Here is a 15,562-nt window from a genome sequence, read left to right on the forward strand (position 1 = left end):
AACAAGAGACACAAAAAGAAAAATATAATAAGAAACAAAAAAAGCAGGGAGCAGAGATTTCTGGTGCCTTCTAAAGAGGACAAGCAAGACAGTGAGCTGATGTGACAGGCAGGCGTGGTATGCTGATGCAACAAGATGACTCAACAAAAGACCCAAGAAGAAAAGAAACACAATGAGAGACACAACAATGGAATAGAGGTGGCTAAAGTGATTAGGTGCCTCCCTCCCATATCAGAGGTCCCAGGCTCAGGTACCAGTGCCTCCTAAGGAAACAAGGAAGATGAACAGATACAGCAAGTGCAAACAACGAGGGGATGGGTAGAAATAAATAAAATGTCTGGTGTTTTTTTTTAAGACATTAAGTAAGCACAAAGAATTTGAAATCCTGAACAGAAAAGTTACAGAGCTCATGGAAATGAAAGACACAGTGGATGAGATAAAAAACACATTAGAGTCATACAACAGCAGAATCAAGTGATAGAAGAAAGAATAAGTGATACTGAAGACAGAACAACTGAAATTGAAGACAGGAAAAAACAGAGGGAGAAAAGAATGGAAAAAACTGAACAGGGGCTCAGGAAGTTGAATAACAACAAAAATGCAGAAGGAGAAGAGAAGGGAAGAGGGGCAGAAAGAGTATTTGAGGAAATAATAGCTGGAAATGTCCCAACTTTAACAAAAGAAATGAATTTACATGTCCAGGAAGCACACTGTACCCAAATCAGAATAAATCCAAATAGACCTACTCCAAGACACAGACTACTCAGAATGTCAAAGGTCAAAGACAAAGAGAAAATTCTCAGAGCAGTAAGGGAAAAGCAATCCATCACATACAAGGGATGTCTGGTAAGACTTACTGCAGATTTCTCTTCAGAAACCATGGAAGTGAGAAGATAGTGGTATGATACAATTAGGATACTGAAAGAGAAAAACTGCCAGTGGAGAATTCTTTATCCAGCAAAATCATCCTTCAAATATGAAGGTGAGTCTAAAATATTCACAAACAAACAGAAACTGAGAGTTAGCAAAAAAGAATCCACCTTTGCAGAAAATATTAAAGAAGACTTAGAACCTGAAATAAAAAGAAAGGAGAGAGAGGCCTGGAGGACAGTATAGAAGAAAGAATAGAAAAAGGATAACCAAAAGAGTAAAAAGACAGTCAAAAATATGATATGACATATGAAAACCCAACACTAAAATGGGGAAGCAGGTGTGGCTGAAGAGATTGAGCTCCCACCTACTACATGGGAAGCCCTGGGTTTGCGTCCTGGTGCCTTCTGGAGAGGATGAGCAAGAGAGCAAGCAAGCAAAACAGGCTGGTGCAGAGAGCTGATGCAACAAGATGATGCAACAACAAAAGCAGGGATTGGAGGTGGCTAAAGCAATTGAGTGCCTCTCTCCCACATGGGAAGTCCCATTTTGGTTCCTGGTGCCTCCTAAAGAAAAAATGAGCAGACACAGAGCACACAGCAAATGAACACAAAAAAGCAGACAGCAAGCACAAAAAAATGAGGTGGAGAAAGTAAAGAATGCATTTATAGTAATATCATTGAATGTGAATGGATTAAACTCCCCAATCAAAAGGGTACAGGCTGAAGGAATGGATAAAAAAACATGAGCCATCCATATGCTGCTTACAAGAAATTCACCTTAGATCCAGGGATACCAACCAGCTGAAAGTGAAAGGTTGAAAAAAGATACTTCATGCAAATAGTAACCAAAAAGGAGGAGAGGAAGCTATACTAATATCAGACAAAACAGACTTCGTATGCAAAAAATTTATAAGAGCTACAGAAGACCATTATATATTAATAAAAGGGACAATCCAGAAGGAAGATACAACAGTCATAAATATCTATGTACCTAACCAGGGTGCCCCAAAATACATGAGACAAACACTGGCAAAACTAAAGGGAGAAATAGACATCTCTACAATAATTGTTGACTTCAACACCCCACTCACATCATTAGATAGAACAACTAGATAGAAGATCAATGAGGCTACAGAGAATTTAAACAATATGATAAAGGAGTTAGACCTAACAGACATTTACAGAATGCTGCATCCAAACTCAGTGAGTTATACATTCTTCTCAAGTGCTCATGGATCTTTCTCCAGGATAGACTACATGTTAGGTTACAATGCAGCTCTAAATAAATATTAAAAGATTAAAGTTATACAGAGAACCATTCCAGATAAAATTGGAATGAAACTGGAAATCAGTAATAGACAGGAAAAAAGTAAATTTGCAAATATGTGGAGGCTGAAAAAAACACTCTTAAATAATCAGTGGGTCAAAGAAGAAATTGCAAGTGAAATCAGTAAATATGTTGAGACAAATGAAAAGGAGAACAAAACTTATCAAAACTTATGGGATATAGTGAAGGCAGTTTTGAGAAGGAAATTTATAGCTCTGAATGCCTATATTAAAAAAAAAGAAGAAAGACTTAAACTCAAAGATTTAACTGAACAGTTAGAGAAACTAGAAAAAGAACAGCAAACCAATCCCAAAGCAGGCAGAAGGAAAGAAATAATAAAGATTAGAGCAGAAATAAATGAAATTGAGAGCAAAGAAACAATAGAGAAAATCAAAAACAAAAGCTGGTTCTTTGAGAAGATCAATAAAATTGACAACCCCTAGCTAGAAGAAAAGAAGAAAAGAGAGAAGATGCAAATAAATACAGTCAGAAATGAAAAGGGGGAAGTTACAACTGACCCGACAGAAATAAAAAGGATCATAAGAGGATATTATGAGAAACTGTATGTCAACAAATTAGAAAACCTAGATGAAATGGACAAATTCCCAGAAGTGCACAAATAACCTACATTGACACTAAATGAAATACAAGAACTTAACAAACCAGTCACATATAAAGAGACGGAATCCATCATAAAAAAAAAGTCCAGGACTTGCTGGCTTCACAGGTGAATTCCACCAAGCATTTTGAAAAGAATTAACACCAATTCTCTTTAAACTCTTCCAAAAATTGAAGAGGAGAGAAGCGGATTTGTCTCACCTGATAGAGCATCCACCTACCATATAGGAGGTCTAGGGTTCAAACCCAGGGCCTCCTGACCCGTGTGGTGAGCTGGCCCATGCGCAGTGCTGATGTGTGCAAGGAGTGCCATGCCACGGAGGAGGTGTCCCCCGCATAGGGAAGCCCCACACACAAGGAGTACGCCCCATAAGGAGAGCCACCCCACGTGAAAAGGCACAGCCTGCCCAGGAGTGGCACCGCACACACAGGGAGCTGATGCAGCAAGATGACACAACAAAAAAAGACACAGATTCCCAGTGCCACTGACAAGAATCCAAGTGGACACAGAAAAGCACACACAGCAAATGGACACAGAGAACAGACAATGGGGGGTAGGAGAGAGAAGAGAAATAAATTTAAAAAATAAAATCTTTTTAAAAAAATTTGAAGAGGAGGGAAAATTAACCAACATGTTTTATGCAGCTAGCATTGCCCTAATACCGAAGCCAGATAAAGATACTGCAAGACAAGAAAATTACAAGCTAATCTCTCTAATATATGCAAAAATTCTAAATAAAGGGCTTGTAAATCAAGTCCAACAGTATATTAAAAAACTTATACATCATGATCAAGTGGGATTTATTCCTGATATGTAAGGCAGGTTCAACATAAAATCAATCAACATAATACACCACAATAACAAATTGAAGGAAAAAAAACATAAGATCATCTAAATCAATGCAGAAAAGGCATTTGACAAAATCCAGCATCCTTTTTTGATTAAAAAAAAAAACACTTCAAAATAGGAATAGAAGAAAAATTCCTCAATATGATAAAAGGCATATATGAAAAACCCACAGCCAGCACTGTATTCAATGGTGAATTGTTGAAAGCTTTCTGTCTAAGATCCAGAACAAGACAAGGATGCCGACTGTCACAACTGTTACTCAGTATTTTACCAGAAGTTCTAACTAGGGCAATTAGACAAGGGGGAAAAAATTAAAGGCATCCAAAAGGGAAAAGAGGAGTAAAACTCTCACTGTTTGCAGATGACGTGATCCAGTATTTAGAAAATTCTGAAGTATTCACAAGAAAACTACTTGAGCTGATAAATGAGTTCAGCAAAGTGGCAGAATACAAGATCAACATGCAAAAGTCAGAAATGTTTTTGTATACTAGTACTGAACAGTGTGAGAAAGAAATTGGGGAAAATCCCGTTTTCAATAGGAACAAAAAGACTTAAATACCTAGGAATCAATTTAACCAAAGAAGTACAGGACCTATATGCAGAAAACAACAAAACAATGCTAAAAGAAATTTTAAAAGACCTAAACAAATGGAAAGACATTCTATGTTCATGGATTGGAAGAATAAATGTCGTGAAGATGTCAATCTTTCCCAAACTGATGCATATATTCCATGCAATGCCAACAGAAATGCCAACAGCCTACTTTACAGAATTAGAAAAGAGAATTGCTAAATTCATTTGGAAGGAAAGTGCACCCAAATAGCCAAAAGCATTCTAAAAAAGAAGAACAATGTGGGAGGAATTTCACTGCCTGAACTTGAAACATTACAAAGCTACAGTGTTCAAAACAGCATGGTACTGGCATAAAGGTAGAGACATTGATCAGTGGAATAGAATTGAGAATCCAGAAATAATCCCTCATCTATATGGTCAAATGGTTTTTGACAAACCTATCAAATCCATGTTAATAGGTCAAAACAGTCTCTTCACCAAATGGTGCTGGGAGAACTGGATATCTACAACCAAAAGAATAAAAGAGGACTCCTATCTCACTCGCTATTCAAAGACCTAAATATAAAAGCCAGGACCATAAAGCTACTAGAAGAAAATGTAGGGAAACATCTTTAAGACCTTATAGTAGGTGGTGGTTTCTTGGATTTTACACCTAAAGCATGAGCAACAAAAGAAAAACTAGATAAATGGGACCTCCTCAAAATTAAACACTTTTGTACCTCACAGGACTTTATCAAAGGGTGAAAAGGCAGCTGACTCAATGGGAGAAAATATTTGGAAATCATATGTCCAGTAAGGTTTAATATCCAGGATATATAATGAGATGTTGCAACTAAACAATAAAAAGACAAACTACCCAATTTAAAGATGGGCAAAACACTTGAATAGACATTTGTGCAAAGAAGAAACACAAATGGCAAAAAAAAAAAAAAAAAAAAAAACATGAAAAAATGCTGGACATCAGTAATGATTAGGAAAATGCAAATCAAAACTACAATGAGATATCATTTCATACCTATCAGATTGGTCACTATTAAAAAGAGAACTATAGGGAAGCGGACTTGGCCCAATGGATAGGGCATCTACCTACCACATGGGAGGTCCATGGTTCAAGCCCCAGGCCCCCTTGACCCATGCGGAGCTGGCCCATGTGCAGCGCTGATGCACTCAAGGAGTGCCGTGCCACACAGGGGTGTCCCCCACGTAGGGGAGCCCCACATGCAAGGAGTGCGCCCCGTAAGGAGAGCCGCCCAGTGCAAAAGAAAGTGCAGCCTGCCCAAGAATGGCACCGCACACATGGAGAGCTGACAAAACAAGATGACACTACAAAAAGAAACACAGATTCCTGGTGCCGCTGATAAGGATAGAAGCGGTCACAGAAGAACACACAGCAAACGGACACAGAGAGCAGACAACTGGGGGAGGAAGTAAATAAAAAATCTTTTTAAAAAAAGAGAGAGAACTATAAGTGTTGGAGAGGATGTAGAGAGATAGGAACACTTATTCATGCTGGTGGGAATGCAGAATGGTACAGCCTCTATGGAGGACTGTATGGCAGTTCCTAAAGAAGTTGAATATAGACTTGCCACATGACACTGCAATACCACTACTGGGTATATACCCAGCAGAACTGCAAGCAGTGACATGAACAGACATCTCAACACTGATGTTCATAGTAGTATTATTCATGATTGCCAAAAGTTTGGAACAACCCAGGTGCCCCTCAACTGATGAATGGATAAACAAACTGGTGTATTCACATAATGGAATATTATGCAGCTGTAAGAAGAAATGAAGTTGTAAAGCATAGGACAACATGGATGAACCTGCAGGACGTTATGTTGAGCAAAGCAAGTCAGATACAAAAGAACAAATACTGTATGGTTGTGTTACTATGAACCAAATATATTGTGTAACCTATTGTATGATTTTTTTAAAAAATTATATGCATCCAGTATAAATTAAAGATTAATGACATGTTTTTCTGGGTTATGTATTCTATCTGCCACAGAAAGCTTAGTACACATATCTGTTTATAGTAATTTAATAGACATGTCTATGACTATAGCTTTGTAGACAATCCAGAAATATTTTTCAAGTGATTGCTTCTTTTGTTGTGACTCTATTTTAAGAAATCAACAGTATTGTGTTTAAATTACAATGTAAAGAAGTCATTTCTCCTTGAAACTCTCACAATATGGTCTAGGCATGTTTTTTTCTGATAATATGGATATAGAACCCATAGGATCTGGAGGAATTAATATTTAACATATCCGTTAGCTATTATATTTTCCCCCAACTGTCAGATGGCTCAACTGAACTACTGGCAAGTGCTGGAACAGAGCAAATTCCTGGTTGAATTTCCTGAAGAGTAGCTGAAGTGCTGACTTCTGGTATTGTTCATGTATGCATATTATTTAGTTAGTGAATATGCTTGTGACAAAATTAGTGTCCCATTATTAAAACCCAGTTTGTCCCATGGATAAAAAAGATTAGTGAGTTGTAGGAAAAGTTGACATTTTTATTTTTTGACAAGATGAGAACTATAAAAGTGATTATATTAGAATAGTGTCTGAAACCATCTTGCTCATTGTCTTAGATTGCCAGGCTGCTGTGACAAATAGCACACAATGCATTGGCTTAGCAATAGGAATTGATTGGCTCATGGTTTGGAAGGCTGGAAGTCCAAAATCAAGTCATCCGAAAAGTCATGCTTTCTCCCCAAAGTCTGTAGTATTCTGGTGCTGGCTTGCAGTCCTCGGGGTTCCTTGGTTTGTGTCTCTGCGTCCTGTCATGTGGTGAGCGAGCTCTCCTTATGTCTACCCTTCTGGGTCTCCACTGACTTCTGACTTCTCCCTCTGGCCTCCTCCGACTTCTATTTATAAAGCCTCCGGTAATACAGATTGAGGCCCACCCTAATACAGTTGGCCACACTTTAAAGATAACATCTTCAAAAGGTCCTATTTATAGTGGATTCACATTCACAGGAATACAGGTTAAGATTAAGAACGTGTGTTTTGTCAGATTACTTAATTCAATCTACCACACTCATCATGCAAGATAATAGTTTGAACCACAAAATTCTCTCTCTCTCTCTCTCTATATATATATATAAAGTAAAAGGATTTTGGCTCTGAATTGCTAGATTTGTAGTTTACAGACCTATCTGTAGTTTGGTATGGGTGGGAGATGAATAATAGAAACACTTGAAAATAGATGAAATGCACTTTTGAGTCTATTTAAAGGGAACAAGTCCTGAGAAGCAATTTCAGATAGATAATTTCATGACAGTGAGGACGGGGGCACACTGCACAGCACAAGAACTGAGAGTTCTGGTGAAGGAATAGTTGGTGAAGGCCCTTTTCACCCTTAGGTGACAGCTCAGAGATTTTCAAAGAGACAGCTGGTGAAACTCTTCATTCTATAAACTTTTCAGAGCCCGTTATCAGATTATAGATTTCTGTTTTCCTTCTACTATTTCTCTTAAGAAGAAAATATACCAAGAACCTCAGTATCCCAGAATCTGCCTTTATTGCTGACTGAGCCTTTGATCCCTCACTTCCTGCCAAAAATCTATTTCGTTTGCTTATAAAACGATTTCCACTGGAGTCTGAAGTCTCTATGGTACATCATCTCAGTACCACTTGAGAGGAGACTTGAAAATTTTTCAAGGGATTTTATAGTTTCCCAGAAGTTTCTATCAAAGCAGACAGTAGTGTGAGCATTACATGATTCTCCAGTCATGGTTAATTAAGGCTACTTTCAGCTTGTCTGTGACCCACTGGTAAACAATTAAAGGAGAAAGAGCTCACATGGGAAATTTGAAGCAAAATCTTGAGATTATTTTAGCCAGAAATGGCTATCTATGCTGTCAGAGAGGGTTATATACCACATTAACCTCAGGCCCCTCACTTTACAGTTTATGTATAATAAGACTTTGAAACAAAAATATCAACACTCAGTAAATTTGAAAGGATAGATCAGCTTCCTAAATGGCTCCTTGGGCATTAAAGTTATGCAAAGAAGTACTAATAAGCAATCCCTAGAAAAATGGCCAATTAGGAGTCAATCTTCCCAATTTATTTACTGTAGAATTACTGGCAAAGCTACTGCAATTCGTGCTTTTACAATCTACTTTTGTTAAGTCCACTAAGGATGCACAATATATATATAGCTTTCAGTGATCCGTTAAATCACTTCCAGATGCATGTGGGATATATGGTTAAGGAGAAACAATATATCTACACACACATTCAGACTTACTAGGTAGGTTTAATCATGGAGCAGGATGTCAGGAGAAATAAATTCTTTTACGTGTCTGGAAGCCCAGACACCCTCGTGTTAATTCTGATCTGTAGCTAGTTTCCCCCAGATGACTACTGAAAGGCTGCAAAAGAAAATCAAGCTTGAAACTTTGAACTCTAGGAGAATGTTTTAAATAAAAGCCAGGTTTCTTGTGAAGAAAAGAAAAATAAAATAAAAAATTTTTAAAAATATATGTTAAAAACCTGAAAGAAGTCAGATCAAAATTTCTGCTCTTTTTTTTACTTCTTATTATGCTATGTTGAGAAGAGTCCTTTTAGTTATTTAGGGTTTTTTTGGTCTGTAAGACAATAGTTAAATAATAGTACTCCTTCATAGAGCAATTGTGAGGATTATATAGGTTAAGTAAAGTTCTGAATCTAAGTAAAGGATGGAGCACCTAGTAAGTGTTCCAGGAGTTTGCTCTTTTATTTGTATCTCTCCTCCTCAGTTGACTACTGTAAATTGTCTAGGACCCTTCAGCTTTGTCAGGAGTCTGTACTTAGGAAACTGTAGATTTTATCCAATAGGACTGAACAATATTAATCTGCCTTACTATAAAAATGTTGGAGACAGCTAGTTCTAGACATAAGTTAGTCAATACTTAAACTTCTTCTTTCTTTAAATAAAAGAAAGCAACACTGTCCCCAACCTCTCTTTGAGGCTAGGCATATAGTTACAAGGATCTGGACCACATACTGAAGTGTGGCCAGGAGCACACCGTTGCATTGAAGCAGGCTGGTAAGATAAGGACTCAATAAATGGATTTGGAACCTGACAAGAAGTCCATGTGGACATGAATAACCTCAAGATGGCTGCTGGACGACCCTCCCAAGATTCTGCCACTCAGAAGAAGACTTCCTCTGGAAGCCTGGAGAAGCCCTGCATATGCCCTAAGGACTTTATCATTGGGCCTTCTTGGGAGATTGATGGGAGAAATAAGCAATCAAAATGGTGAACAGCTGGAACTCCTCCCCTGCTATTAGCAAAGGGTGGGGTAATTAACTGTTCAGAAAACAGCCCATGCCTGAGTTCTCTCTCTTGCCCCTGGACCCCAACTCTGACTGCCTTCTCCCCCTCTTGGATCACCACGCAAGTAAACCTGGGGACTTACAACCTAAAATGGGAATTGTAGCCTGTAAATTAGACAGCTTTATCCCTTTTCACCCCCTTCCTCTGTACCTGGGACTCCTGATCTGTTATTTTCTCCCATTTCTTTTCCCTCCCTACCTGAATAAATTACTGGCCTAACTCACCCAATGTGCTCTTGAAATTCATTTTTGCAGCATAGTCAAAGAACCTAGACAAAATCCAGGAACAGAATGAGAGGCCCAAGTACTCTTGCAGGAAAACCCCTGTAGTAGGGTGGAGCTATGTGCCCCCAGAAAAACATGTTCTTAAACTTAATCTATTCTTGTGAGTGTGGACCCATAGTAAATCAGATCTCTTTGAGATGCTACTTCAGTTAAGGGGTGGCCCAAATGAATCAGCTTTGGGCTTTAATCCGGAAGACTGGAGTTCTTCACCAGCTGAGTGAAAGTCAGTGAGACAAAGCCATGGGAAGCAAGAAGGTGAAGGCAGAGGCCACCTGTGCATTGCCATGTGCTAGAGGAACCCAAGGACCACTGGGAACCAGTCCCGGAATGCCATACCTTGGAAAGAAAGCATCACCTTGATGACGCCTTGATTTTGGACTTCTAGCATCAAAACTGTGGGCCAGTAAATTCCCACTGTTTAAGCCAACTCAATGCATGGTATTTGCTTCAGTACCCCATCCTAGAAAGATGTGCCATCAACACTGCCACCACTGTGTCGTGATCTTCTCTGCCTTCTTCCTTATTCTTTGGTACTAGTGTGTGTATTAACAACCCAAGGGTCTAGTCTTCTGTAATACAATATTAACAGCTTGGAATTATAAGTATGATAGAGTAAATTCACCAATTTTATTCTTATTGTTTGAGATTCTGTTTGGTAATTCTATGTCCTTTTCATTTCCATATAAATTTTAGAATCGGCTTGTCAATATCTACCCCAAAAAAACTTGTATCGATTTTGATTGGGATTGCATTGAATCTACAGATCAATTTGGGGAGAACTGACATCTTATCATTATTGAATCTTCTAATGCATGGACATAATATATCTTTCCATTTATTTAGGTCATCTTTACTTCTCCCTGCAGTGTTTGGTAGTTTTCAGTATAAAGGCCTACCACATTTTTTGTTAAATTTATTTCTAGGTATTTGAAGCTGTGTAATACTTTTGTGAATGGTATTTGTTTTTATTTTTCAATTGTTGCTGGCATAAAAAAATACAAGTAATTGAAAAACAATTTTTATTAGAAGAGTTGTAAGTTGGAAAAAGCATGCAAAAAGTAGAGTTTCCAAATACAACCCCACCAAACACACACACACAAGAAATGTGTATTCTATTATAAACATTTTACATTAGAATAGTATCTTTGGGAAACGGATGTAGCTTAAGTGATAGATAAGGCTTCCGCCTACCATGTGGGAGGACCTGGGTTCGATCCCTGGGGCCTCCTGGTGGAAAAAAAAGAGGAGAAATTATGCCTGCGCAGTGAGTCAGTGCCTGTGTGGTGAGCTGAGTGCCTGTGTGGTGAGCTGAGTGCCCATGTGGTGAGTCGAGTGCCCACATGAGTACCTGTGTGGCGAGCCAAGTGCCCCTGTGGTGAGCTGAGTGCCTGCATGGTGAGCTGAGTGTCTGTGCAAGTGCCCATGTGGTGAGCCAAGCGCCCACATGAGTTCCTGCATGGTGAACCAATGCCCACATGGAGAGCCAGGTGCCCGTGCAAGCCGAGTGCCTGTGCAAGTGCCCACGTGGCAAGCCAGGTGCCCATGTGATGAACCAAGTGCCCATGTGAGTACCTGCATGGTGAGCCAGTGCCCATGCAAGTGAGTCACACAGCAAGGTGATGCAACAAAAGAGAGATGAAGGTGAAGCGCAGCAGAGACCAGGAACAGAGGTGGCACAATTGACAGGGAACCTCTCTCCACATCAGAGGTCCCCAGAATCAAATCCCAGTGAATCCTAGAGAAGAAGACAAGAAGAGAAATAAATACAGAAGATCACACAGCGAATGGACACAGACAGCAAAAATGGCAGGGCAGGGGAGGAGGATGGGGGGAAGAAAAAATAATAATAAATATTTTATAAAAAAAGAATGGTATCTTTGTTACAATTGATGAACAATACTACTATAATTATATGCTTAACAATAGTCCATAGTTTACATTAGGGTTCACTCTTTGTGTTGTCAGCAGTTTTATGGGTTTTCAGTTTTTAAAAATTTTTAATTCTGCTAACTTACATACAACCTAGAATTAATCATTTAACACTTTCACCTTTACAATTCAGTGGTGTCAGATACATTCACAATGTTGTGCTACCATTACCACCATCCATTACCAAGACTTTCCCATCACCCAAACAGAAACTCACTACCAATAAAGCATTAACACCCATTTCCCACCCCCAACCCCTGCCTCTGGTAAACTGCGTTCTAATTCCAGACTCTATGAATTCCTAACCCCTGCCTCTGGTAAACTGACTCTATGAATTCCTGACCAAATATAAATGAGATCATACAATATTTGTTCTTTGTGTCTGTGTGGTTTATTTTATTCAACATGATATCTTCAAGGTTCATCCATGTTATAGCATGTATCAGTACTTCATTGCTTTTTTGGCTAACAAATATTCCATTTTATTTATATATCACATTTTATTATAACACAATTAACTTTTTTATACTCAAATTTTGTCTAATGGTCTAGAAAAATTCACTTACCAAATTATATACAACCATATTATCTTCAAATAAGGAAAGATTCACCTTTTCCTTTCCAGTAATTTTGCCTTTTATTGCCTTTATCCATTGGCTAGGATCTCTAGTACAATGTTGAATAAAGTGTCTTTTTCCCAATTGTAGGGTAAAATTGTTCAATGTTTCACCATCAAGAATGATGTTATAGTTTTTTTGTATTTATCTTTATCATTTTGAGGAAGTTGTTTTCTATTTTGTTTGCTGACAATTTTTAACCTTAATGAGTACTGAATTGTATCAAAGGCTTTTTCTACATCTATTGTGATGATCATATGTTTTTTTCCTCCTGTATTCTGTTAACGTAATGAATTACATGGATTGATATTTGAATGTTAGGCAAATCCTGAATTCCTGGAATAAACCCCATGTGATTATAATGTGTTATCCTTTTTATATATTACTGGGCTTGATTTAACAATATTTTGTTTAGGATTTTTGCATCTATGAGGAATACTGGTATAAATTTCTTTTCTTTTAATATCATTATCAGGTTTGGGTATCAGTGTTTTGCTAGCTTCTTAAAAATGTAGGAAAGTGTTCCCCCTTCCTTATTCTCTATTCCCTGAAGGAATTTGTGAAAGATTGGTGTTATTTCCTCCTCAAAAATTTGGTAGATATTCATAGGAAGTGATACCAACTGAAATATTTAGGGATAGTGGGTCAAAATGTATTATTCTCAAATAGTTCACGGTAATTATATTGATATGGAGAGAGAGAGAGAGAGAATGCTAAGGCGAATGGGATAAATATTAAAAATAGGTGGATCTGGAAAGCAGCTGTGGCTCAATCAGTTGGACTCCCATCTACTATATGGGAGGCCCTGGGTTCACGTCCCAGGACCTCCTTGTGAAGGCAAGCTTGCCCACACACCATGCAGGGCTGCTGGCCCACAAGCACTGCGGAGTGCTGCCCGACCTGCAAGTGCTGTGGAGTGCTGCTGGCCCACAAATGCTGCGGAGAGCCGACTCAGCAAGGTGATGCAACCGAAAAAGGGGGAGACAAGTGAAAACACAGAAGAGCACACAGCAAGTGGACACAGAGAGCAGACAACAAGTAAAGCCACAAGGGGAGGGGATAAATAAAAATAAATATAGACACACGGAAGAACACACAGCGAATGGACACAGAGAGCAGACAGCAAGCAAGCTGCAAGTGGAGGGAATAAAAAATAAAAAATAGGTGGATCTAATTAAAGAGTAAATGGGCATTCTCCGTACTATTCTGATTCTTACAACTTTTCAGTAAGTTTAAACTTATTTCCAATAAAAAGTTTAAAAACATCAACAACAACCTAAAAAACCTTAATTAATAATAGTTTTCTGTTGTTTCTCAGACTTCACTGGTGAAACCATCTGGACCGAGTTTTCATTGTGGAAACGTTTTTAATTACAATTTTAATGTCTTTAACAGTTATAGGACTACTAATAATTTCCATGTCTTTTTTGTGTCAGTTTTGGAGAGATGTTTTAAAATAAATCTTTCTATTTCCTCTAAATTTTAAAATATATTGGCATAAAGATGTTAATAATCTTTCTTGATTATCCATTAGGTCTTCCTTTTTTTGTGTTATCAGTTATATTTTTACTTGCATATGTGTTACAAGGCCCACAATTTATTGTTATTATATTTGCTTTAAAGAGTCAGTATTTTTCATGAAAAATGTATTTTGCATTTGACCACATATTTACTCCTTATGCAGAATTTGTGTTTCCATGTGGTATTTCCTTTAGACTGAAGAATTTGTGCAAATCTTCTGCTGATGAATTCTCTCATCTTTTATTTATCCAAAAGTGTTATTATTTCAACTTCATTTTTACACAGACTTCTAGGTTGGCAGTTGTTCTATTGTTTGTTTTTTCTTTCAGCACTTTTAGGTATCATTCTACAAAGTTCTGGCTACCTTTGTTTCTAAGGAGAGGTCAACTATCATTCTTTTTGTTCAACTGAAGATAACAGATCATTTTTTCTCTGGCTGCTTTTAGAATTCTCTTTATTTTTTGTTGTCAGCAGTTTGACTTAGATGTGCCTTAGTGTGACTTGTGTGTATCTGTGTGTTTACCCCGGGGGGGGGAGGGCAGGGCGGGCGAGGGTAGTTCATTGAGCTTCCTTGATCTGCAGGCTGATAATTTTATCATTTTTTATTAAATTAAATAAAATGTTCAGCTATTATAATAAGATTTCCTCTACTTCATCCACACATTCCTCTCTAGTAGATTTCCACTTACCGCATATTACACCATTTGATATCCTCCCACAGGTCTTCTGCTTTTTTCATTCCTTTTTTTTTTCTTTCTGGATAATTTATATTGACCTGTCTTAAGTTCATCAATTTTGCCTTCTGCTGTGTCCAAGCTACAGTTAAGGCCATTTAATTAATTCTCCAATTCAGATACTGGATTTTTCTGTTCTAGAATCTCATTTGATTCTTCCGTTTTTTTTTTTTTCAGAAGTTCCATTTCTCTGCCAAAAGTCTCCATATTTTGTCAGTCTTTTCTCACGTTCTTTAACATATTTATAATCATTATTTCAAAGCTCCTACTCACCAATCCCAGCACCTGGAACTTCTTTGAAGCTGCCCATTGACTATTTTTCCCTTGATTGTGGTTCTCATTTTTGTGCTTCTTTGCCTGTATTATAATTTTTTATTGTAAGCCCATCATTGTGTATGAGATCAGTAGATTAAAGAAATAATATTTTTTCCCCAGAAAGAGCACACCCTTTTTTTCTGGGAGATAACTGGGGTAAATTGCTAATCTCTTCAGGCTAATCAAGGTTTGAGCTGAGTTGCTGCTAATTTGCAGCTTTAGGTAATTTCAGTTCCCTGCAATTTTAAGTCGCTTGTTTAGGAATCTAAGTCCCTTCAGCAAGGCCTAGGGATCTAAGACCATGAGATTACAGGATCTTTCTTTGGTGTTTTGTCTAGTTTGCAACCTCCCCTACAACCACTTAGTCAGCCAATGTCTAGTGGGGGAGGGCTGGCTAGTGGGGAGAACTTGCTCTGATCTGGGGCTCCTCCAGATTCCAGTCCATTGTGCCAGTCCATACATGGCCATTAAAATTTGGCTTGTTTCTTCTGGTCTTAACAAACTTTCTTTGTCTATGACAATGGAAGACTTGCTTCCTCACCTGCTAGTTGCCCCAACTTGACAAATGTTACCAGCCGTGCAAGTGCC

This window comes from Dasypus novemcinctus, chromosome 4 (genome assembly GCF_030445035.2).
Source record: "Dasypus novemcinctus isolate mDasNov1 chromosome 4, mDasNov1.1.hap2, whole genome shotgun sequence".
Taxonomy (NCBI): Eukaryota; Metazoa; Chordata; class Mammalia; order Cingulata; family Dasypodidae; genus Dasypus; species Dasypus novemcinctus.